Source organism: Morone saxatilis, unplaced genomic scaffold (genome assembly GCF_004916995.1).
Source record: "Morone saxatilis isolate NCDOM2014 unplaced genomic scaffold, NCSU_SB_2.0 Contig1, whole genome shotgun sequence".
In the NCBI taxonomy this organism is placed as follows: Eukaryota; Metazoa; Chordata; class Actinopteri; family Moronidae; genus Morone; species Morone saxatilis.
Genome location: NW_023339651.1, coordinates 15,934,260 through 15,935,741, shown reverse-complemented (window position 1 = coordinate 15,935,741; position 1,482 = coordinate 15,934,260).

Here is a 1,482-nt window from a genome sequence, read left to right as displayed (position 1 = left end):
ACATGACAATATTCAGATGTAGTGAGAGCGCCACCTACTGGCAACAGGAAGTAAGCGCTGCAATGCGATTATGATCTGATTTCCGCAAAATTTTCATGTCGTGGTCCGTGTTACGACGGCACATGACGCGGCCGCAGCACACCCCGAGTTGCGTGCAAGTTGAGTGCGAGGGCCCACTCATCGCTGCTTGCAGATTTAATTTTAATTGTATATGAAATAACTAGAAAATCTATATCTATTTAAAAAAAATCTTGCATCCTATTTTTGACATCATGTCATCATTATGTGTTTTCCAGTCCATGATCATCTTTACCCTGGACGGTATTCCAAAGTTATGGACACCAGCAATGAAAAGTGACAAAACACTAGAGGCTCTGTTGTGCCTAAAGAAAATGAAATCAGAGTAAATCATGTATGGGAAAAATGTATCTAGTTCATTGTTGTGCATCAATAATTTAACACTAAAATAAAAAATTATCAGTAATGAGCTCTTTTGTTTTTGATGCTCAGTCCATTTTGCTCTAGACTTAAAAAAATGTGAATGCAGGATTTATACCTGTAATCCAATGTTTTTACATGTACTTTCATTCAAAGAGTCTTCAAGTACTTTTTCCACCACATCAAGTACATTTTAGGAAACTGACTACCAGTGGCGGTAGAAGTATTCAGATCCTTTACTTAAGTAAAAGTATGCTCCCAAGGGTACAAATCATATACATAAATAATGCTTAACAAATGCATGACTTATGATCATTTATTGTATAAATTAATATAGGATGTATCATGATTTCCTGTCGCTCACCATTAGAAAAATGATCAAGTTACTATGACTTTTTGTGATTAGTTCACACTGAATAGATCATCAGATAAGGTATGTTAATGAATGCTTTAATTGATATGTGACCAAAGTAGCAGACATTTTATTTCAAAACCATGCATTTGCTCATCCTCTCTGATAAAAAAAAATAGCTTCATATGTCTATGAAAATAAATAAATATTTTTGACACCTTTCCAACATAATGGACAAATTAGAGGCAATCAAAATTAAAAAATAATAATGTATCAATCACTATTTTGTAAAAATGCCAAAAAATATATATTTGATCCATTCTCATAGAAACATTCAACTATTTTTTTTATTATCAGAGGTTAAGAAAATGCAAATACTATATAGTGGTTGTCCTCAGACCTGGTTCTTTGTCTAATTTTATAATAAGTAGTCAGACAACCATAAAAGGACTATAACGTATTACATTCATAACAGTAACAGTACAGAAGAACTGATAAACTATACATTGAACAAACAGTGAACACAATAACTGCATGAAGTTTGTGTAAAATTAATGATTTGGATGAATTTTGAGCAGATTATTAAATATTGCATCAGCGATGTGTTTTCCTGATATTATATTAAACTTTTTATACAATTCTCTGCATTATGTACACAATGATGCTATTCAAGTCATCCTGCTTTTTAATGT